Source organism: Neomonachus schauinslandi, chromosome 2, assembly GCF_002201575.2.
Source record: "Neomonachus schauinslandi chromosome 2, ASM220157v2, whole genome shotgun sequence".
NCBI lineage: Eukaryota > Metazoa > Chordata > Mammalia > Carnivora > Phocidae > Neomonachus > Neomonachus schauinslandi.
The window spans coordinates 88877337-88903357 of NC_058404.1; positions in this window are offsets into that span (position 1 = coordinate 88877337).

A 26021-nucleotide genomic window follows, 5' to 3' on the forward strand; every position below is an offset into this window, starting at 1 on the left:
CGTGGGGGAATGGGTTAGCCCAATGATGGGTATTAAGGAGAGCATGTACTTCATGGAGCACTGGATGTTATATGAAAAAAATGAATCATGGATCACTACATCAAAAACTAATGATGTATGTTGACTAACATAATATAATAAAATTAAATTAAAAATATAGTAGAGTCCCCATATATCCCAAACCCAGTTTACTTTATTTTAGCATCTTACATAAGTATAAAACATTTTTTTATTTTTATTTATTTATTTATTTATTTTTATTTATTTATTTTTAAAGATTTTATTTATTTGTCAGAGAGAGAGAGTCAGAGCACAAGCAGGGGGAGAGGCAGAGGCAGGGGGAGAGGCATAGGCAGAGGGAGAATCAGGCTCCTGGCTGAGCAAGGAGCCCGATGTGGGACTCGATCCCAGGACCCCGGGACCATGACCTGAGCCGAAAGCAGCTGCTTAACAGACTGAGCCACGCAGGCGTCCCAAAGCATTTTTTAAATGTTTTTTTAAAATACATTTATCCCACAATGTCCAAGTCATATAAATAATTGTATGTTTGGGAAGTATCTTTACCTTAACATTTTTTTTTTTCATATTTTAAAATGTTGCCTTAGTGTATATTTCATGACGTTCAGTTGTTATTACATTACAATAATCTTAAAATTGGAGAAGATTCCCTGGCCGAGGGAGGTAGAGGAAGGATAAAAAAGGCACAATATTGTGGCTTTTTGAAGATAGAAGAAGAGGTCTATGAGCCAAAGAATGCAGGAAACCTCTAGAGGCTGGAAAATGCAAAGAAATAGATTCTCCCCTATACTCTCTTAAAAGAGACAGAATCCTGAGAACACTTTAATTTTAGATCAGTGAACTTGCAAACAATAAGGTAAGAAATTTGTAGTAATTTTTAAGCTTCTTAGTAGTAATTTGTCATAGCATCATTATAAAACTAATATACTTCCCCATTTAATAAACTGCCTCTGATCATCCAAAAGTTAAAGTGGACAAGAGAGTGGAATAAAGTGCAAGAAAGATTCTAGTTGGCAGCCTGTCTTGGCATGTGAGAGCTGTTGAGATTCGTTTCATGGATTCAGGAGAAAACAGCCCCTCCATTACAGGAGAGCTCACTCACTGTTTCATTGGGTGAACACTTTTCACCTGCTTGGTCATTTATGAGATTCTTTAGATAGGCAATACTGCCCTTCTGTCTTCATCTCCTGAGTTTTCCTTATTGCTTCAGGCAACCTTGAACCTGGTGAAAGGTAACAGTAGGCCATCTCTTAATCATGAGCACACAGCTAATTAGTAGGAGCAATCTTTATGAGATTATGAGAGAATATGGAGTTCACAGTAACTTGATAGTTTGCTCAAAAATCATTTTGTTGCAGGGTTGCAGAGTTCTTGTCTCACAGAGTCAAAGAATGAATCCCATGGACACAAAAGGGTAAGTGAAGTGAAAGTTTATTAAGTGAAGGTGAGAACAAAAAGAAAAGAAAAAAAGCTCTCTAGAGTGCAGGGGTCCTGAATGGGTTGCCACTGAGGGCTTTTATGGTTGGTCTTTTATAGAAATCTGACCAGGGAACTTGGTAAATATTTGTCTATGACATTTAAGACAAACAAGGTGGATTTGTAAATATCATGAAAATATCCCATCTATATTTAGAACAAACAGTGGATTTGTTATGTTCCCTTTTCTCTGGTTAATATCTCATCTATAACATTTCTCCACATCTGGGATTTCTGTGAGCCTGGTTATATAGCTCCCTACCTATCTCTCCCTACCTAGCCTCTCCTGTCCCTTACTCAATTTGATCCTCTACTCAAGCAGGCTGCATACTCTATCATGTATGCTTCTTTGCCAGTCCTGCAGAATGATCAGTTTATGGAGAAAATTCTCATCTATTGTTTTCAGGTTGAAATATATCAGTTAGGAATGATTTGGGTGACAAATTAATAGACTCTTTACCATTGTAGTTATTAAAAGCACTTAATTGTTTTACATAATTTGAGATGAGAGATAGGAAATGTCATATTTGACACAGTGCCACAACGTTATTAAGAACCTAGCTTTCTTAATTATTTAATTCTCCTGTATGTTGCTTTTGTTTTTTTAAATTGCCCATCTCAAGGAAAAGTAACATATCTTCAGAAAATAAGCAGGAAGAATAGGTGAAAATGCATGGAAACTGGAATATTTTTATGCATCTGCCTGTGTTACTAGGAAACTGAATATACTCCAGAAATCTTTTTTGTCCCATGAGATTTCCTTTTGGGACTCAGGGACAATAACTACACTATATGACCGTTTTATCAGACAATGAATGGATGGTTTAAACTTTTGACAGTGAGCTAAAGTTTATGCCTATATAATGGTTAATTGTAAGTGAATATGAAAGAATAAAAATATAAAAGAGGAATAATTTTGGTGAACGATTACCTCTCATTAAATTGTGTGAAAGGTATAAAACATAATGATTCAAAATATGTGATATATGGATTAGACAGACCATGCACTCCATAAGAAATAGTTCCCAAATAAAAGTAGAAAAAACATAAATAACATGTTCCTATTTTTAAGATACTATAAAAAGCTAAGACCAAAATTCATTCATGAATTTTTACATATTCAAAACACTGTCATTATTATTTTGTGATGAATAGACTAACAGTTATATCATCAAGGGCACATAGAAAATGCCTTTCTCCAAATTAGCTTTTATCAAGTTGACTATAGCTCCAAGACATACATTAGTTTAGAAGGAGATGATTTGTATAGATTCCAATAATAGTCTCACTGTCCTGGATACCAATCAGTAGAGACTTTTTCTTATATTATTCACTTGACTTTGTCATATATGCTGACATATAGACAAAGATCACTGTAAAAGTTTATGAAGACAGAGTTAGGCATGTTAAAATAATGCTTTTTAAAAGAACTTCCAACTTTAGTAAAGTATATTTTAATGACCTGATAGAATCAACTAACAATGTTTTAAATAACAGCAAGACATTTATCTCCTTTACCTCCTTGTTTAAATATTCCCCTTCCAAGAGTTTTCATCATTAATTCTTTGCCAGTTTGAACTGGTTATCTACTGAATGCAATTGAAGGCAGATTTTAAATTTCTTCTAGATTTTGGTAGTAATGGTAATAAAAATATGCCTATTATATATTTAACATCAAAGCCATAAGATTATGCTCTCTAATTTAGTTCAGGATATTTTTTAAATGAGAGCCATTCTTAACAAAAAATAAGTTAAATATTGTTAAACCAGTCAATTTGGGTTTATGCTGTATGGAGACAGAATAGGAAAAAGTGTGGAAAAGAATCCGTATATATTAGTTACTGACATGATTTTATTTATTTATTTTTTTAAGATTTTATTTATTTATTTGACAGAGAGAGGGACAGAGCGAGAGAGGGAACACAAACAGGGGGAGTGGGAGAGGGAGAAGCAGGCTCCCCGCCGAGCAAGGAGCCCAATGTGGGGCTCGATCCCAGGACCCTTGGACCATGATCTGAGCCCAAGGCAGACGCTTAACGACTGAGCCACCCAGGCGCCACCTGACATGATTTTAAACAATAATTTAAAGTTTAGCATTTTTCTTCTGAGATTCAAAATATTCCAGGCTCTTCCATATAACTCTAGGTTTACTTATGAAAAAAAGTCTCTAAAATGGCTATTTTAAAGATCCTATTAATCAAAGTAAAAACTTTATGTAAACTATACACATTTAATTAACATAAAATAATAAAATCATTTTCATAAAAAGCAATACAGTAGAAATAAATGAAACAAAAACAAATGAACAAACAAAATAAGTAATAACCTCTATGTGTGGAAGTATGAAATACTGGAAATTATTTCATAAAGTAACTCCCACATGTCTTGGGAAATACAAATTAGTGTAAAAAAAAGAGTGTATACCCCCCTGTGGCTTTGGAATAGAGTCACCATAAACTCCTGCCTTAAGCCAAAAACAACTATAAAAGATAACATAATGACATATTCAAATCCAGATTGGAAGGAGACTGGGGATTTTTACCATAGTAGATTTGACTTCATCCCATTGCAGTTGAAAACCTGAAATAGTTTGACAGCACAATTAGCATATCAGGAAGGGAAATCAGTATAATGAAATCTACTACAAAAGAATCCACAGAATAATTGAGATATCTCTCTCCCCCTTCACACACACACACTTTTATGACTTCATGAGTTGCTCAAAAATATTTTTGATGCATGTGCAGAAATTCTGGCTTCTTTCTAGGGATAATGACACTGATAGATCCCATTTTAAATTAGTGAGTAGATATCTCATATTCCAGAATCTTAAATATATTCCTGATGAGACTATTTTACTTCCGGCATATTCACTTTCCCACAGTCCCAAATGACTATATTGAATCTCTTCTCTATCCTCAATATTCCAACACACCTTAAATTCTCCTTTCTCTTACCTGATGCTTTTGCCTCATAATTAATTGAGAAAATATAAACAAGCATTTGATAATTGTCTCATCCATCCTTTCACCACCAAATCTATCAACAAACTAGCATCCATATGTGGGGGCAGGGTATATGTGGGAAATCTGTGTACATTAATTTTAATTTTTTCTTTTTTTTTTTACTGCTTTAAAAGAAGGTCTTTAGGAAAAAATCACAAGTCTGTATAAAGACAGTATTTCAGCTGACTAACAACTGGCTATATTCTTTTACTCCCCCCTCCCATTTCTTCTTATGCTTTTAAGGGCTAATCGCTAATATTTGCATACTTTATATAATCTTAAAGAAAAGGCATGTAGAATGTGTACTGAGAATTTTATAAGTACAACATCAAAATTCACCTTCTGTTTCACTCTTAACTCCAATAGATAGCCAATGGGATGTTCAAAAGTTGTCATTCACTCAACAATATGGACCCCTGCACTCATTCTCTCTTAACAGTTTGTCATTTTATTCCTTTATCAGTCCCTTTATTCCCAAAGTCCTGAGAGACTCATGTTAATCCAAACCTTATTGAAGCTACCACTTACTAATTTTCAACCTACCTTATGTTCCTAATATGATTCCATCTCAACACTATAGTCTCTCTCCTACAAATCCTCCAAATGAAGGTATATATATAATGAAGAGCATGTGAGCAAGCTCTCATAACTTTGTCTACCAGGGATATCTGGGGTTATAAACTCCAGCCTCCAAGATGTGACTGAAGACCAGGACTGGTGCCAAGGAAACCACATCCTATTCCAGGCTCTGCCATTTTATAAACTAACCAGATGGTGCCATTTCAGTGCTCGATTTTCTTCATCCATTAAATAAAAATAAACATTTTATTTTTAAAAAAAGCATAACCACAGAAAAAAGACTCTTAAAATGTGACTCGGAAACTGGATCTTTCATTAATCAGATGGAAACTAGCTTATTGTCTGTGAAATGGTGAAAATACCTAGCACACGGTATAGCATCACCTGCAATAGATTGGAATGAGCCACAGATGGAAAGGGAAACAGTGGCTTATGCAGAAGCTCTAGAAATTTAATGGTATGAAGGCAATGTTTAAGTCAGTGTGTACATTTGACTAATCTATGTTAGAAGTCTTGAGCAGAGAATGATATGCTCAAGATAGCCAACTATCCTTCACAGCATTCTTTGAAAGCTGAAGAGCTGGTATGGCAGCTATAATATAAAGATATGCTCATTTCCTACAACTGTACAACAGACTATGTTGAAAATCAGGCACAAAAATTATCATGAGAGTGGCAGAGTTGCAAAGTAAACTGGATTTTACAGCTCAAGTGTCCTCCAATGGTAAAGTAAGAGTTCTTATATTTAGACGCTTAAAAGCAGAATGAAATGATCTGAGTGGTTAGATGTTAACATTGGTATCTATATTTCAATTTGTAGATTAGCACCAGATGAATGTAAAAAATTGGGCATGGGATTATTTGAAATATTGAAGACATGATTGATGATAGTAATGATGATGATTGGTGCTAGAGGTTATGGAGAAAGACTAACATTTTTTGAAAACTGACGTGCCAAAATTGTTCCAATCTCCATGCAATAGTGTCATTATAATACCCATTTCAGGGATGGAAACTTAAATAAAATCCCTAAAATTTAGAAATCTTGGAGTCAAGATTTTAACCTCAATACACTGACTTTACTGAACCATATAAGAAAAAGATGCTTTGTGTAATATAAATGAACTTAGACTTTGCCTTAAGGACTGTTGAATCCTTCAAATATTTGCAGCAGCTTTGATTTAGAAATTTGGAATTTATTTTAGTATTCAGAAAGAGAAGAGATATTGTCCTGCTTTAGAATATTTATGTGAATATTTATGTGAAGGTAGAGAGAAATAGACATTTGCAGAGAGCCTTATGAGGTAGAAATTATAGTTCTTGGAGAGTGATTAGATATGGAGTGAAATGCAATCAAGTATAATATTCATAGTATTCAAAAACCAACACAGCATAAGTACCAATCAATCAGATTGGATGTCAGAGCAATCAGAACAGACAGCAGCAGCTTTACATTAGCAGTGTGTCCTGGCTCATTATCAGCTCTGGGTAAACGGGGAGGCAGAAAGTGTGTAGTTCATGTTTCTGACTTAAGTGAATGGGTGGATGGTAATGCTGGTCTTTAGCTGGGACATATTAACGTACTGAATTATAACATACTTATTTCATTCACAAAGCAGTTTTTGTGTTAACTTCTTATAAATCTATTATGAAGCTCAAATGAAATACAACACCATGGTTGTTGGTTGCTAGAAAAATATGGATCATAAACATCATTTGAATAGTTTTGTGTGTGGAAAATATATATTTAATGCTCTTTTAAGTTTTTTTATTGATTATATACTTAAACATATATAGCAGGAAATAGACACACGAGAAAACTTTTACTTAGAACCAATGCAGTTATTAATAATATCAATATACATTAAATTAGGCATAACTTCAATGCCCAAATGTAGTGTATTTTAACAAATTATGATAAGTTAAGATGTTGCTATGTACAAATACTTATTGCCAGGATTGTAAAATATATGCACCCACAGAAAAAATAAAGCGCATTCATTCTTTTTGTGGGAATTAGTGTGTGTGTTAATTATATTACAGGTGGTCCTGCCCTAGCCACCTGTCTTCAATAAATGATCTAAGGTAGACATTCCACAGGAAACCATGAAGGAACAATAGAAATAGAAGGAAAATTAATATTGTACAACTTCCCAGGTCTTTGACTTCAAATGTTAGGATAATAGATTGATACAATTTATTTCAGGATAATTTGCCAATAGCAAAAATTTAAGTGTATATCCATATGTATTCAGATATCTGTTTATTATAGATATCTCCTGCTCATTACATCTTAATTTTAATAGTATAAAATATTAACATCAGCTTAGGTATACATAGGTAGACAATAGGCAATATAAGTTTTGTATGCCTTATCCCAATGCAAAACAAATCCAAAGCAGCAGTTGGAATTAACAAGTTAAATATAATTGCTGACCTGAAGAGATATTCATGATATACTGTCAAGTGAAACAAACGGAATTTTTTAGTATTTTATAGTATGAATAATTCCTTTGGTGAAATTGAAAAATGAATTCTATTCTCATGACTCCAAGACTGCTCTGTGTTCCACTATACTCTGATGCCTTCCAGTCATATTAACAAAAATTAGCATAAATATAACCCTTGTGCCTTAGATTCCCCTGATACAGGGAACTTCTGATTAATTTCAGATTGGGGCATGGGTGCCTGGCAATATAGATCATCCTTAATTTGACTTAAGCCTCTGCTCAATCCCCAGGAGAATAAAATAAAACAATGAATTTATTTGTTTACCCTGGCAACTGCATTCTTAAGCATTTATAAGGAAATGCTTATAGCGCAATTAAGAAGGAACGCTAATTACAGAAAAACAACATCGTTAAATATTCTACTTGTAATGGAATATTGTGATAGTCTTCTAAATAATCAGATATGTGGGGAAATATTAGAGAAGGAGGGAAGGAGGAATGAAGGAAGAGAGAAAGGAGATAAGCAGTGAATGAGGGACTAAGTTAATTTTATTTTCAAAATCTTCAATATATGACTTTCATATACATTTTCTAGTTTATACCTCTCGCATGCTTTTTAAGCAGGTCATAAAACAATTAAGTGAATTGCTTGTTTTTTCTCTATAAATGCTTTCAAGTTTCTGTTTCCTAACTTTGCTCATCCCATACCCTCAACAGAAATGTCCTTTTCTAAATCTTACCTGACTTTGAAGGGCAATTCAATGGCCACCCAGTTTACACAACCTTTCTTGATTAATCTCTATCCTAGCCAAACCCTCACTAGCATAATATATGAACATATATAATCATATTTTATCTGAAACTTTTAATAACATGTAACCTGTTCAGGTGCTGGTATATATATTTTGCTTTGCTTCTAAATAAATGATAGTCTCCAATTTTCATTATGGAGATATTAATGTTATTTTTTTTAAAGATTTATTTATTTATTTTAGAAAGATAGAGAGTGAGAGCTGGGGGGAGGGAGGGGCAGGAAGAGAGGGAGAGAGGGAAACTCCAGCAGACTCTGAGCTGAACACAGAGCCCCATAGGGGGCTTGATCCCACTACCCTGAGATCACGACCTGAGCCAAGAGTCAGATGCTTAGCTGATTGCACCACCCAGGTGCCCCTTATGTTATTTTTCTTGTATTTTTTTGCTATTAAAAGTTTATTACGTTTGAAGCATGCTTGCCTTTTCTTTGGAGTTTTAATGTATCATCTGAAACTTCATAAATTTTCCTTTGACGTTTTTACAGAGCTATAACTAAGGAAATTTTGATTGTTGCTTATTAAAACAATGGCTTTATGGTATCATATGCATATTAAATTAAAATAAATTCTGTTTTGTTTTCAGTACCATCATCACTGCTTAAAAGATATTTCCACATAATATTTTAACTTGATCTCATTTATTCCATAAATGTCAAATCTATGCAAGCTGCTCTCTGAAGTTCTGCCTTTAGGATTTCTAAAGCCTTAATATAGGCACAAATCAAAGTTATCCTGTATATTATTACAGGAAATGGGTTCTGAAGCTGCCTCTAAACATCAAACAGCTTGACCTAATTAATATATGTATATAATATTATAATACTATACATTATTATTATATATTTATATATTAATGTGTGTATAATTACTTAAATAGATAACTGAAATTAGTGATAATTTCATGTCATGCATTTACTTTTGGCATGTATAGATGTAGAATTATTTTTTCTGAGGTCTTAATAAGACACCGGATCAAGTCTATTTGAAGCAGTGAGGTTTTCATGATATTAAAGTTTTCACCTATTTATTACACCAGATAATAATATGACTAGGTGATGGTACATTTAAATATCCATAAAAGTAGGGGATCCTGGATGGCTCAGGTGGTTAAGGTTAAGCATGTGCTTTCAGCTCAGGTCATAATCTCAGAGTCCTGGAATCCAGCCCGGAGTTAGGTTCCCTGCTCAGCGGGGAGTCTGAGTTCTTTTTTGCCAAAATATTTATAATGTAGTCCCACCATAATCCATCTCCATGGAAATTAGATTTAAATATTTAAATTTAATTTGCAAGAGATTTGATTACTGATTTTTAAAACTGAATTATCCATCATTTAACTAACCACAACTACTTAGGATTAATAAGTAGGTTTTTAAATAAATATAATTAACATTGAGAAAATTATATTTTCTCATTCAGTGTAATTGACATTTCATGTAAAATTCTAATATATTGACCATGTTTTCACTGCATAAATTTGCTATATAAATATATGTGTGTATATATATACCTCCCCCATCTCATATATATAAATAATATATAAATATTTATATAAGTTATATATATATGTGTATATATATATAAAACAAAACAAAACAAAACAAAAAAACAGCAATTATTGAAAATGAAATAAAAATAACCTAAAGGGTAAGGATTATTATATAGGGTCTTCAGGAAAACTCTGGGAGGTCATAGTTGTGTCATATAGCCAAAGAAAGCAGTTTAATATGTAGAAAAGCTTTTTTGTGTGTGTGTGTGTGTAAACCCCTTAACAAATGAAGGAGCTCAGCAGGTTTAAGGGAGAGGAAGGCTAGTGTGGTGAAGACACAGGACTGAAAGATAACAGTATAAATAAGATAAGGTCAAGGGTCAGATGCTAAAGGCCCTGTAATGGAGGGCAGGGTGTGATGGTGACCACTGGGGTAGCTCTAAATTTTGTGGAGGGACATTAATAATAGTAACCCAATGTTGTTAGATACAATGAAATGGAGGAATAATAAGCAAATCTTCTCTACCAAATACAATCTATAACACTTTTATGGATATATTGTTTTAAAGATTGTATTTATTTATTTGAGAGAGAGAGAACGCGAGAGAGCACGAGAGAGCGTGCATGAGCTGGCGGAGGGGCAGAAAGAGAAGCAGACTCCCTGATGTATGGGTGTATGTGTTTATCAGAGGTGTGAAGAAACAAAAGAGAAATTTACTAAAAACTCATGTCTCTTTTTTGAAATAGGCATAGCAGAGGAGAGAAAAATAGCCCCTGAAATCAAAATTAAGTATGATTACTGCCAGCTGTGTTAGGTGGCTTGCCCAGTTTTTGAGTGATTAAAGGAAAGTTACAGACCACAGTACTTCACCTGTTTATTCATACGGGACTTTGATATTGGAACACACTGCCTGTTTCAGTGTTCATGAAATTCACAAGTTTACCTCATTAAGCTCTTCAGGGAAATTTTAATCTTAATTACATGATCTTTTGAAATTAAAGTGTGAGAAATATATTGAATAAATATATTTCACTTATAATAAAAAATTCTATCCAGAAACCACTCTTGAACACATGTAGTTGTAGTAAGTATGGCAGTAGATAAAACGTTTATCTAAAGTATTCATTAAGATGATAATCAAGATACAAATGGATGAACCATTCTGTTAATGAGAGCAACTGTATGGCTAAAAAAAATCTATTTAGTTTATATAATAACAATTTTAGCATTATTTTTCAGTTGCTATCTTTTTATAAATATATGTGTGATCCCTTTTCACACTATATATGTAGAGTGTTTGCTCATGTATTACCAAACCGTTTCATTAGTTGGATAGTTCTAAAAAACTAAAAACATGAATTTAATCACCAAAACGGCTCTCATCTGTTTTTACTTAGCAAATAGTAATTAGAACTACTAAATCTGTAGGTTACCAGCAAATTTTCAACTACCAAATTTTTAAGTCCAACATTAGTAAGATAAATGCTTATTTATCTTAAATTTTGAGGTGTTTCCTATATATTTTTTAATGGCCAAAATTCTTCTATTGATAAGAAGCCAGGGGAATAAAAAGGATCCTTATATTCCAGGCTTCTGGGCTTTGCCTTGCATTTAAAATAAATCCTTATTGGGGCACCTGGGTGGCTCAGTCATTAAGCAGCTGCCTTTGGCTCAGGTCATGGTCCCAGGGTCCTGGGATCGGGCTCCCTGCTCGGCGGGAAGCCTGCTTCTCCCTCTCCCATTCCCCCTGCTTGTGTTCCCCCTCTCGCTGTGTCTCTGTCAAATAAATAAAATCTTAAAAAAATAATAAAATAAATCCTTATTGGAGTGCATTTCACTTGTGTGTAGCATCAAAATTAATGGCATCAATATTTTTTACCAGCTCAAATTTATGTGGGAAGAAGTAGATATTAACTTAGTTTAAAAAATATTATTTTCTCTATCCATTCCTCTGTTGATGGACATCTCAGCTCTTTCCATAGTTTGGCTATTGTGGACATTGCTGCTATAAACATTGGGGTGCACGTACCCCTTCAGATCACTACATTTGTATCTTTGGGGTAAACACCCAGTAGTGTAATTGCTGGGTCATATGGTAGCTCTATTTTCAACTTTTTGAGGAACCTCCATACTGTTTTCCAGATTGGCTGCACCAGCTTGCATTCCCACCAACAGTGTAGGACTGTTCCCCTTTCTCTGCATCCCTGTCAACACCTGTTGTTTCCTGACTTGTTAATTTTAGCCATTCTGACTGGTGTGAGGTGGTATCTCATTGAGGTTTTGATTTGGATTTCCCTGATGCCAAGCGATGTTGAGCACTTTTTCATGTGTCTGTTGGCCATTTGGATGTCTTCTTTGGAAAAATGTCTGTTCATGTCTTCTGCCCATTTCTTGATTGGATTATTTGTTCTTTGGGTGTTGAGTTTGATAAGTTCTTTATAGATTTTGGATACTAGCCCTTTATCTGATATGTCATTTGTAAATATCTTCTCTCATTCTGCTGGTGGTCTTTTGGTTTTGTTGACTGTTTCCTTTGCTGTGCAAAAGCTTTTTATCTTGATGAAGTCCCAATAGTTCATTTTTGCCCTTGCTTCCCTGTCTTTGGCAATGTTTCTAGGAAGAAGTTGCTGCAGCTGAGGTCGAAGAGGTTGCTGTCTGTGTTCTCCTCTAGGATTTTGATGGACTCCTGTCTCACATTTAGGTCTTTCATCCATTTTGAGTTTATTTTTGTGCGTGGTGTAAGGAAATGGTCCAGTTTCATTCTTCTGCATGTGGCTGTCCAATTTTCCTTGCCATTTGCAATGACGTGGATGGAACTAGAGGGCATTATGCTCAGCCAAATAAGTCAATCAGAAAAAGAGATGTATCATATGATCTCACTGATATGAGGAATTCTTAATCTCAGGAAACAAACTGAGGGTTGCTGGAGTGGTGGGGGGGTGGGAGGGATGAGGTAGCGGGATGATGGACATTGGGGAGGGTATGTGCTATGGTGAGCACTGTGAATTGTGCAAGACTGTTGAATCTCAGATCTGTACCTCTGAAACAAATAATACATTATATGTTAAAAAAAAAAGAAAAGAGAGAAGATAGTAGGAAGGGAAAAATGAAGGGGGGGAATTCGGAGGGGGAGATGTACCATGAGAGACTATGGACTCTGAGAAACAAACGGAGGGTTTTAGAGGGGAGGGGTGTGGGGGAATGGGTTAGTTCAGTGATGGGTGTTAAGGAAGGCACATATTGAATGGAGCACTGGGTGTTATTCGCAAACAATGAATCATGGAACACTACATCAAAAACTAATGATCTAATGTATGGTGATTAACATAACATAATAAAATTAAAAAAAAGACAAAAAGTATTATTTTCTCTTCCATTTCTCATTTTGGTTTTTGAGTCTTCTCTCTTTTTTTCTTAATGTAGCTAAAGCACTGCCAATTTTGTTCATTTTTTTGGAAAAACTGGTCATTACTTTCAATGTTATGTTCTTATTCATTCTGGTCACTATTTTATTTATTTCTGATTTTTCTTTGTCATTTCCTTCCTCCACTAAATTTCAGCTAAGCTTCTTCTTTTTCTACTGCCTTGTGGTGTAATTGTTTATTTGAACTTTTTTTCTGAATACACACATTTGTAGCATAAACTTCACTCTAATGTCGAATTTGCTGCCTCGCATAGGTTTTGGAATATTGTGTTTTCTTTTTCTTTTGTTTTGAGACATATTTTGATTTGCCATTTGATTTTGTAATTTGACCCATTGCTTGTGCAGTAGTGTATTGTTTAATATTTACATATTAGGGGCACATGGTTGGCTCAATCGGTTAAGCCTCTACCTTCAGCTCAGGTCGTGATCCCAGGGTCCTGGGATGGAGCCCACTTTGGGCCCTCTGCTAAGCAGGGAGCCTGCTTCTCCTCTCCCTCTGCCACTCCCTCTGCTTGTGCTCTCTCTCTCTGTCAAATAAATAAATAAAATCTTTACAAAAATATTTACATATTAAATACTTAATATTTACATTGTAGATTTTCCAGCTTTGTTTTATTGTTGATATTTAGTTTTGTACCAGTATGATTGGAAAACATACTTGATGTGATTTCAGTCTTCTTAAATTTGTAATATTTGTTATATCTTTTTTTATGTGATTTAACCAGGGGATTCTTCTGTGTGAACTTGAAGAGCATGTATATTCTATTTTTCTTGGATGGATTATTTTATACATATCTTTTAGAACCATGTATTCTGAAGTATACTTCAAGTAAAAATGTTACTATTGAAAAATAAAAAAAAAACAATAACTTTAAGTGAGGGTATTCATTTAAAATAAAATATATCAGAGAGGAGGTAGGTGGGGGGATGGGTGAAATTGGTGAAGGGAATTAAGAGTACACTTATTATAATGAGCACTGAGTAATGATGTATAGAATTATTGAATCACTATATTGTATACCTGAAACTAATATAAGACTGTGTGTTAGCTATACTGAAATTAAAATAAAAAACTTAATAAAAATGCTAATTTTAAAAGAAAAAAGTGTTTAATGAATATTTAATTACTGAATTTCCATTTCTCAGGAATATTAGCGGTTGATGATGTATGTGCAATCTGCAAAATTAATGGAACATGGGGCTTCATCACTGACTATATACAAACCAGAAGAAACAAATCTGTAGAAGATACATTAACCACTACTTGAAAGTTAATCTTTATTTTAGAGATTTTGTGCCTAGAGAGGACAGTTTAACATGTTCAGTTGCAGAACTGCATTCACCCATTATTCTATGAACTATGGCTTTTATTTTTATTTTTTATTTTTTTTAAGATTTTATTTATTTATTTGAGAGAGAGAGAATGAGAAACAGAGAGCACGAGAGGGAAGAGGGTCAGAGGGAGAAGCAGACTCCCTGCCGAGCAGGGAGCCCGATGCGGGACTCGATCCCGGGACTCCAGGATCATGACCTGAGCCGAAGGCAGTCGCTTAACCAACTGAGCCACCCAGGCGCCCGAACTATGGCTTTTAATTGTAATCAATATACACCTCTAAAATAGCATCACTCATTTTCAAGTCCACGCTTTCAACTGCAAATACTAAGAGTGAAATAATATCTTTGCTATCTCAGCTCCTTGAAGAGAAGACAAAATACGCAAATGTTAAATGATGTCCAATTTCTGTCAGTGTCATCAGACGTTTCAAATAAAAAATAGGTTTCAATATGATTTGAGATTTCCACCTACCTCGCAGATTCAAAGAAAAGGATTTGGAAGTTCATTCTATCAATATGTAACACCTTAAATTATTGTCAATGTGATTATAAATTTAATTAATAGTATACTAGATAGAAAATAAAATATTTTATTTTTGCATGAAAATAAAAGAGTAAAAATAAAATATTTTATTTTTGCACTAATATAAAAAATATTTTGATGGTAACATAAAGAAACATGGAACAGAAATGTAATTGGTGTATACAAAATTCATATTATTTCTAAAGAAGCAGTAGTTATATACCACTAGTGATAGAATACATTATTATCAAAATGTATATATATAAACAGAATAAATGAACTATACATTTTTGTGTGAAATATGTTATCAAATATAAAACGTATGTTTCAACATGACAGTAAATTGCTTGCTATTTTTCTGACCAATCATTAACTTAGAAATATTTGATTTTTTATTAAAAAACAATTACAGGGCGCCTGGGTGGCTCAGTTGGTTAAGCGACTGCCTTCGGCTCAGGTCACGATCCTGGAGTCCCAGGATCGAGTCCTGCATCGGGCTCCCTGCTCGGTGGGGAGTCTGCTTCTCCCTCTGACCCTCCTCCCTCTCATGCTCTCTGTCTCATTCTCTCTCTCTCAAATAAATAAATAAAATCTTAAAAAAAAAAAACAATTACAAAATGAAAACAAAACAAAGCAAAACGAGTATCCTACTATTATATTTGGCATTTTGTAAACAATTCCACTAAATTTTGTCTGTATTTTTTTCAAAACTACTTGTAAACTTTTAATCTAATAATCCAATAATGGAACAACTGAAATATTTTTAGTTTTAGAGGATGTGTTGATATGCAATTATTAAGAGCAGTGCTACAGGAACATGTTAGAACATACATGTGAACAAGAAAGGGAGGAAGGAAACAAATTATGAAGAAAAATTATCTGGAGAAGTTTTTTTACTTGGAATTCTATAAACCAACCTTGATAATTCTCAACTTCCCAGGGTGATATTTTTGATGAAGCTCCTATAATTTAACGGATTAATATTTTATTCATAGTAGATTAACATAAAATGAAATTTAGAAAGCTTTTATTTTTATAATAAAAGTTTAAGAAAATATTCTGAAGAATCATAGACATGTTATATATTACAAGTATTATTGTAATATTTCTTCAAGAAAGCTACCTGAAATGAGGCAAAATTGTATGTGTGAAAATAATTTGTTTGGAAATACATGTAAATTTCAATATAAAAATGAAATTGAGAATACCTTTTTTTTTAAAAGATTTTATTTATTTATTTATTTGAGAGAGAGAATGAGAGAGAGAGAGCACATGAAAGGGGGGAGGGTCAGAGGGAGAAGCAGACTCCCTGCCGAGCAGGGAGCCCGATGCGGGACTCGATCCCGGGACTCCAGGATCATGACCTGAGCGGAAGGCAGTCGCTTAACCAACTAAGCCACCCAGGCGCCCCAGAAATTGAGAATACTTTTTATTTTCAGAATTTTCTCTAAATTTACCAGAGACCTCAGCCACTATAGAGTGCAGTTCTGATAAAATAGTATTATGTATAGAGTGCTGAAATGGCCAAGAATATTAAATTTATTATTTAGTAAGTTAGAACTTTGGAGAGATTGTGGGTAATTTTGACAAAATTGAAAAATAATAAGACAATACAAAAAGATGTCATTTCTAGAGAAAAATACAAATGATAAAATGTTAAATGCAGATATGGTGAAGAAAGGGTATCTAGTTACAGGGATATATACAAGAAAATTTTCCTACTAAGTTACTTTTTTTGTTTGTTTGTTTGAAAGATTTTATTTATTTATTTGACAGAGAGAGACACAGCGAAAGAGGGAACACAAGCAGGGGGAATGGGAGAGGAAAGCAGGCTTTCCGCGGAGCAGAGAGCCCAATGTGGGGCTCGATCCCAGGATGCTGGGATCATGACCTGAGCCGAAGGCAGACACTTAACAACTGAGCCACCCAGGCGCCCTGCTACTAAGTTACTTTTAATGGAGAAATGATTGCACAACTATTTTTCATATTGATAAATCATTCCATTAATAAAAATAATTTAAATAGACATATTTTATATGTCCATCAGTAAAATAAAATCTACATATTGGCCAATAAATACATTAAATATTAGTCATTAGTTATTCTTAGTATACCCTTTGCCTCTCGAAAGTATTCAAATTTGCCTGTATGTATCTTATACAAAGCTTTTGGGATAATCATTTCCTCATGCTTTTCAAGAAGGAAAAAATGAAACTTCTTCCTATTTTTGAGAGACAATACAGCTTAGAGTGTATTTTTCCTCTAGAAATGAGCTCAACCATCTAAGATTCTAAACATCGGACAGACTTCACTCTGAGTACCCATAGATAATGTATGCACTTCTCAACTTTGAAATGAGCCTGAGTGTACCCCTGTGGAAGTTCCATGTGGATAAGTAATATGAGTTGGCTTTCCAATTCATCCGCGTCAGTGTCCACTTGATACCTCAAGTCATCATATTTTCAGTCTCAGGTTTCCACAGATTGATGTTTCTGGCTCTGTTCATATTCTCAAGACCAGCAATATTAAAGGCAAAAATATTGTCACACTTGTTAAAATAGTAAGGAAGATTTTATTAAGGCCTATTGTGTTAGGTATCAAGACTCAGAATAGGAGAGAGATTAGGCTCAACTCTGAATACAGCAATGACAGGTGGGGATTTATAGCCAATGAGCAAAGTGAGAAAGTCAAGGGGATGGAAAATTAGACATCAAAGGTAGGGGGGAGTCTTGCTAAACCAATTTAAGAGAATTCTTGCTAAAGAATGGCCAAGGACTCATATATCAAAGGTGAGGGATAGGGAATTTGATCAGATATCAAAGGTGGAGGTTTTCTTTAAACTGACTCAACAAAATTTTTGCTACAACTGGGCTGGACAGGGCGCCTGGGTGGCTCAGTTGGTTAAGCGACTGCCTTTGGCTCAGGTCATGATCCTGGAGTCCCTGGATCGAGTCCCACATTGGGCTCCCTGCTCGGCAGGGAGTCTGCTTCTCCCTCTGACCCTCCCCCCTCTCATGTGCTCTCTCTCATTCTCTCTCTCTCTCAAATAAATAAATAAAATCTTTAAAAAACAAAAACAAAAACAAAAACAAAAACAAAAACAAAAAAAAACAACTGGGCTGGACAGGACAAAGACAGGACAGGGGCTAACTGGAGGCCTATTTAAGAAGAGGGCCCAGAGGAGCCTGACTAATGTTTGATCAAGGAGAGAGTCTTTGTTAGAAGTGGTCAACATGTTGATGTTTCATTTTTGGCCTTCATTGGACCTTCCTCACTTTAGGATCTCGTCTGCCTCAGTGAAGTGACAAGATGGCCACAGGGCCCAATGCATGCACTAGCTGAAGTTTCTTTGGTTTTCTGAGACCACCTCCTAGCCCTCAACTAGACTGCTTGAGCTTCTGATTTACTGTCTGGGGATGTTCATGTTGGCATTCTTTTGGTTTTTCTTAAGAGACACTAATAAAAGAGAGCATTGCCTCTGCAATCTCTTCTTGACAGTCTCAAGAAACTCTTCTGCTCCTACAGTGCATAGTCCCGTTCTCCAAAGATCATTTGCCATGTATGCTTCCGGATACTCCATCAACAGCATGCCAAAGACAGACTCAATTTGTGGTGGACATAGAAGACTCTTAGGGCAGCCTGCAGTTGATGAATCATGAGAGGAGTTCTAACATCTTGCTTTTCAAAAGTCTGCAAGTAGCATACTGGAGTGTCTGTGATTTACTAGAAGACATTTTTCTTCTCTTGTCACTATGGCCTCACCTGCCATGTGAAACAAACTGTTTTTTTTGTTGTTGTTTTGTTTTGTTTTGTTTGTTTGTATTCTGATTGTCCTCATTGTATTGAGGAAACAGCCACTTTCTTTCATACCTCTCTTATTTTTATACTGAAGTTTTATAGATTCAGTAGTTAGGAGAATTCCAGAAAGGAAATGAGAGCGGTCATTTGGAACATGTATCAGAAGTTTTCCATTCCTATTTTGATGGAGGCAAAATTATAATTTATGAATTGGAAATTCTTCAGTCCAACGCTATAGCATCCTAATCTATAACTAAATTTCAAATGCCAAAACTTTGTAATCAGTCTCTGTTAATCTATATTAGTTTTGGTTGCTGTGTCATTTATGATATTTCCAGAAGCAAGTAACAGTAAATCCAAAGGAAAAGTTTTCTAAAATCTTAAAGTATGGACAGAAATTCAATAGCATAAGGCAAAGGTGATGGATGAATGTGATTATATGCACATGATTGCATGACATAAGATTGTAATCACCTAGCTAGAAGATTATCTTTTTAATGATTTTGAGGAAGGAAATTGTCAGGCAAAGAAATGAAGTTGGCCTCCAGCTAGGGAACTGAGGCCCTCAGTTTGACAGCCCAAAAGGAGCTTAATTCCTCCAACAAACTTGTGAGCCTGAAACACATCCTGCCCCAGTTGAACTTCAGATGAGACCACAGTTCTGGCCATATCTTGATTACAGCTTTATGAGACCCTGAAACAGAGGACCCAGCTATGCTGTGTGCAGATTCCTGAACCACATAAATTGTGATGTAATAAATGTGGGTTATTTAAGGTGCTAAGTTCATGGTAATATTGTTACATAACAGTATATAATTAGTACAACTAGCTTGAAGTTTGGTTGATTGAGTAGTTAAAAAATACTGCTTTCGGTCTGTGTAGAAGTTATTGCTGCAAAACCAACCACCTCAAACTTTAGTGGCTTAAAACAACAGTTATTATGCTCATGATCTGTGAATCAGGTATTTGGATAAGGCTGAGTTGTGAGATTCTTCTGATCCATACGTCACAGTGATATTTAGCTCATGATTGGTTTGGTCTAGAAGGTTAAAAAGACTTCCTTCACATGCCTCATACCTTGGCAAGAATATATGGAAGGCTGGAAGCCTGGGATTAGCTAGGCCATTTTCCTCCCTCTCCATATAGTTGCAAGTTCTCTCCATATGGTCTCCCTAGCAGATCACTGGACTTTGCACATAGAATCTAAGGGCTCTAAGAGCAAGTGGTCCAAGACACAAGAGCTGCCAGTCTCTGAAAGATCCATGTTGGTCAAAACAATCAGAGAGCCCACTCAAATCCAAAATAAGGTGTCATTGGAGGTGAGTCCTTCATTATGGACTTAATGTTTATATCCCTCCAAAAAAACATATTTTGAAATCCTAACCCCCAATGTGATCATATTAGGAAATAGACCTTTGACAGGTAATTAGGTCATGAAGGCGGAGCCCTCATGAAGGGATTAGTGATCTTGTCAGAAGAGACACAAGAGAACTTGCTTCCTCTCTCTTTCTCCTCCATGTGAGGATACAGCAATAAGACAGCTATCCAAAAGCCAGGAAAGTGGGCTCTCATCAGAATTCAGTCATGCTGGCACCCTGAGCTTGGACTTCCTGCCTCCAGAACTACAAGAAATAAATATTTGTCATTTAAGCCACCCAGTTGAAAGTATTTTTGTTATCACAACTTGAACTAAGATAACCTCTCAATGGTATGATTGCTAAAGAAATTTTGGCGATCTTTAATTCACCATAGTAGGCATCTCGGCTATTCTTTCAAGGTCAAAAGCTGCCCTCCCAGTGCCTTCTTATTATACAATTACAGGCAAAGTTAAGAAGAGAAAACTCATGTTTTCTATTTCTTACAAAGATGGAGGTAAGTGTTCCCAGAAGTAGGCACTAAGTTGTATGATATGCTCAGAACTATAGCAATTGCTGGTAACATTTGGCTTAGACAAGCTAAGGCCATATGTGAATATTATTTAACTTTCATAATATCTGAGTTAGGGACTATTATTATATTGTCATAATTTTATTCCTTTTAAGTGTGCTAATTCCTAAAAGTCTACAATAACAGTTATATTAGCCAATCTTTGTCAGTGTTATAGATAGTTACTATCTAAAATGATGGGAAGGTAATAACAAAGCGTATATTGCTCTTATACAGGTTACATCTTTATTTATCAATCAATAAATTATTATATGCCAAAAACTGTGGAAGAAAGCAGGGAGACAACACATTAAAGGATAGATCATATATATTGTTGATGCTTGCCAGAACCAAAGACAAAACAGTTATGAATAAATAAATTTTAAAATATGAAATTATTTTGGGGATACTTCATCAGTGGTAGATATAAAAAAATACATAGAATGTTCTCCTTGCCTAAGAAATGATATACATTTTAAAAAGTGAATATTTCAAATTATTGAATTTATGATTCAGAAATATCTAGAAACCTATCATTACAAGAAATATGATTTAAGAAATCATATGATTTAAGATAGAGATATGTACAAGAAATATGATTTAAAGATAACTATACACATGTCTATTTCTAATTAAGGCACTAAATAATTATGTGCAGTGACCACATTTTTCAAAATCATATGCAAAAATTTGTGTACTTTGCAATGCCCAAATATACATCAGTGAGAAAATGCTATTTTCATCTTTTAGTGCTAAAATAACAAACTAGTATTTTTTCCTGTTTAATACTGAAGCCAGTATACTTTTTATAGAAGAATTTCAGCATTTTAAATTGAAGTGATGAGAGAACTTTATTATTATCAATCTTCAGGCATAAGAACTTCAGTATCATAATGACATGCCCTACAATCTGCCTCCAAGTGTCACATTGCATTCCTGACATGCCATCTGATGAGGGTTGATACAAGGACATAAGACAGACATAAAAAACAGCTGTTCACGCTAATATCCCATCAAATTCATGGAAAACAACATTTGACTACATCAAATGAATTTTTCCATTTCCACTCTTGCCATGAGATGAAGTGTTCCCTTTCCCTTTTCTTTCTTTCTTCCCCTACCCCCCACCCATTTTTTGGTTATTGTTGTATGACTTTTTCTAAAAACATAGATAAGCAGTAAGATAAAATATATCTCCCACTTATTTCCCCTCTCAAATACATCCTTTTTTCCTCCCTTTTCAGGTATAACTAAAATGTTAATCAATATAATTTATAAATTTAACAAAATATTATGGATGTAACACACAAGATTACCCTTTATGTAGATAAGATTAAATCTCCTTTGAAAGTGATATCCATGGGGCGTCTGAGTGGGTCAGTAGGTTGTGTCTGACTCTTGATTTTGGCTCAGGTCATGATCTCAGGTTTGTGAGATCGAGCCCTGCCTTGGGCTCTGCATTGGATATGGAACCTGCTTAAGATCTTCTCTCTCCCTCTCCCTCTGCCCCTCCCTACTCTCTCTCTCTCTCTCTTTAAAAAAAAAAAAAGTAAGAAAGAAAAGGAAGTGATATCCACTCTATCTCTTGGATAGATGAGCCTTGGATTTAGATGAGATTAGCATTTACGATTTCTAGAAGTTTCACCCAAGGAAAGCATGTATAATGGAGGTAAAAGAACCCTGAAACAAATAAAGATTATTATTACTTTCAATTTTTACAGTATCTAAATGCAAATCTTCTCTTCACAGAGTTTGTAAATTCACTTACATTAAGGTATGAATGACTAATCAGTATAAATTTTTGCTATCACCCACGGTAGCTACATTTAATGAGCCCAGAATTCTTTCCAAAAATTGTTCATAGAACATGAGGCATTGATGAATAGGGTGAATAGATTTATGATGCTTTTTTTGCAGATTGCAAATAGGAGTCTTTTGGGGGCCTTTGAAATCACATTATGCACACACTTATCTATTCATAATACTGACAGTGTCTAGAAATGGAACAACTGCTTTCCTAATGGAATTGGCATAGAAAAATACATTCAATATTAATATTTGTCTTTATGTCAGTATAAAATATTTTCCAGGTAACCATACTTGGAATTTTGTGTCTCCTTTCTGGCAAAGTGAATCTTTTTACAATACTCCTTTGAAATGTGTAATAGTGAAAGGAAAAATGAATCCTTAGATGTTAATGAATTTTATGTTTTCTGTAGATTTTGATATTTGTAGCATCCAATTGCTTAACAGGTCTAAAACAAAGATATTCGTAGATAAATAAAGCAAAAATTATTCTGCCATTAATATTGACCATTATTATAAGGGCTGAATTAGTGTATTTTAAAGAAATTGAGAAAATACTCCCATTTGATTTCTTTTTTACTTCATTTAACTCTTTAGCTAGTAAGAATACTTATTAAAATAAAAATTTATTCTATGTTACAACTTTCTACTTTTTATGTGCAATGAGAAATAGAAATTTGAAGATATTTCAACTCAACTATTTCTATTATTCCTCTATCCCTCCGGGATATTTGATGATTTCTATCTCCCTTAAGGATTTGAATGTCTAGGTAAGATTTCACCCAAAGGCATAAAAGCCTTTTAAAAATTTAATTTTAGAGCGATCAGTCATGACCTTTTCTGTGACATACTATCAATTTTCACATCTCAGATATACTTGTAAATCCAATGTTTACAACTACCGAATCCAAATCACTAAGAGGTCTTACTGTTTTAATTCAGGGAGATCTGCTGCCTCACAATAGGAAGTCAACAAAAATGGCCACTGTGGGCTGTTGGCAGGTGTTGTGAAGAGACTGGGAAGCAGGAGCCCCGCACTTAATGGTGACTTTGAAAATAAAAGAAAGAGGGTTGGTATGGGGGAAACCAAGTGGGGAAAGACTGGGTTCCAGGATTAGGTAGATGGCGAGAACATCTGAGATTCAGGGCACAGACAGGAACACTTCCCTGGTATTTGACTGACTATAAAGCCAAGGTCTACATGCTTTAGAGAGGAAATAGAAACTAGGTTTCATCTTTTTCCTAAATGACTCACATGTGCTTTCTCCTTCCTTCTTACCTGTCCTTTCCATGTATTTATTCCTACCTCTGCTGACACATTCCCTATGATACTTTCAGTAGTAAATACAGCAGACATTCGTTAAAGTGGTAAAAACAGATTTTATTCAGTAACTACTGACAGTAAGAGAAGAGCTGAGATCCATTTTGATTTGTGCAGTGGTGACTGGCTGTTTTCAAGGGAGAATAAGGGAGAGGGAGTGTGAGCTCAGTAGAGTCAGAGAAGTGTGAAAGTACAAAGGGTTGGTCAGTGCAAACGTGATTAGGCAAGCTGTATCTGCCAGCTGGCAGTTATCCAAGTTAGGATTCTATCTTCCCACACAGCCTGGGAGAGAGAAGCCTTATCCTTCTTAATGACTATATTTCAAAGAAATGGTTCTCTGGTCCTTGAGAGGCTTTTGAGTTGCAAGAGACACATATTTACAATTGTAAGCTCTTTTTAATAAATGCTTTAAGAAAGGGAGGTCAGGGGCCTGTTACAGGTGTTGCTAGAACAAATGGTAAATTTTCCTGCAGCATTAATCTTTCTCAAGCAGGAGGTTTTTGGGGGGTGGGGTGTGTGCCATCCAAGGCACAGGCCTTATGCTGTTAGAAGCCATGCTAGAGTATGGTCACCTCTCTTAGTGCAGGGTTTGGACGAAGTTGTCATGTGCCCAGACTTCTGCAGTTCTCGGTCCTTCTGATGTCTGTGTTCCAAATATAGAGGGTAGCAGGTTACCTAATTTCTGACTTCCTCAATACCTACGTAGCAAAAAAAAAAAAAAGTGTCGATTGAAATTTTAGTAAGAAGAAGTAATAAGGAAAGTTTGTTGTCAATAGGCTCATCTGAAATTTGATCCCTTTATAACAATAAATGTTCTGGAATATATAAGCCTGACCCTTACCTGTGACTTCGTCTAGAAATCACTATAGCCAGACACTTACGGGTCTTTTGTTATCCATTGCAGTGAGGTACTGTTTTATGCAGTATTTTAATTTTCAGCTTTTTAACTCACCATTTATGTAAGTGCGTATGTGTGTATTTTAACAATAAAATTATGGTTAATAACATTAAATCATTACAAGTGATATATTGCCATATGAAAATGTATATTTGAAGTATAATTTCCCTTGTGTTTAAGTTCTAATAACAATGAGTATAAAGTAACTAAATAATAATCAGACGAAAAGAAGTAAGTTATAACATATGTAGAATTAATAGCTTTTCTTTCTCACTTTTAAAGATAATCAATCCAATCACTTTAATTGTCTATTTTAAAACTTAACTTCTGAAAATTTTAAAGGGAATGAGTCCATTGGTTAGTCAATTTAGTTTTTATGTGGGAAAAATCATGGATCATTGTGGCATTTTGCTATATTAACCCTCAATGTCCATCCCAAGGGAACATATCTATAGTTAAAGACTGGATAACAGAGAAAAGAAATTTAATATTTAAAGATCAACTGATGTTGACTGTGAGTTTTAGTTTACATTAGAGAGCAAGAGCTCATCGCTTAAGTGGACCTTCCATTTGGGAGCCTTCCGCTGGCCTTGGCTGGCTAGAGAAGCTCGCACCAAGTCAGTCTTTCTTAGTTTCGCACAGTTTACTCTCTTCCAGATGCCATCACAAGAACTGCCTCATATTTGTTCCTGACACTGGTTCAGTTCTCACTTAATCATCAACTTGTTCCAGATCTAGTCAACAAATTCATATTTGTCTTTTTTCTGTTCACCACTTTATTCACTAATTATTTATTTTATGAAACATCGTTACTCTGATCTGATGAGCATGGCATTATTGCAGTTTTAATATAAGGATTATCCTATGGGATTTCTATGCAAATCACTTAATAATGCATGCTATTTTCTAGTTGCATTCCTCACTGAAGAATTAATTCATCTCATTTAAAACCTGATGGCAAATTTCCTTTGCTTTTTGGCAGGCTAGCAGGTGGTGAAAGTAACATGAATGAACATTTATGTGGTGCCTATGGTTCATTAGAATTTAGCATTGTGAGTAGTAGGATTCTAAATGCTCTATGATGCTGTTTGACCAAAGCTGATTACATCTGAGAGTTTTACACACTCGTCTTCAATGTTATACCAAGGAATGTGTATAAAATG